Genomic DNA, 243 nt, shown 5'->3' with positions numbered 1-243 from the left:
AAACTATTCTGAATTCAGGGTTTTTAGATGGTCGAATCACTCTTATGGAATCGAAATGAATATAGTTCGACAACTCCAAATGGTTAAATGGAAGTGGCCAGCCACCCTTAAATGGCCTGTGAGAGTGGCTCGTTTTTTGTTAAGAGATGACAAAAATGGCTAACAAATGAACAATATTGCAAAAAACAAAGACTGAGATGTTCGGTTGCATGCCGCTTTATAAATCGAAATCAAGATCAATAA

Source organism: Corylus avellana, chromosome ca10 (genome assembly GCF_901000735.1).
Source record: "Corylus avellana chromosome ca10, CavTom2PMs-1.0".
Lineage (NCBI taxonomy): Eukaryota > Viridiplantae > Streptophyta > Magnoliopsida > Fagales > Betulaceae > Corylus > Corylus avellana.
This window is presented reverse-complemented; position numbering follows the sequence as displayed.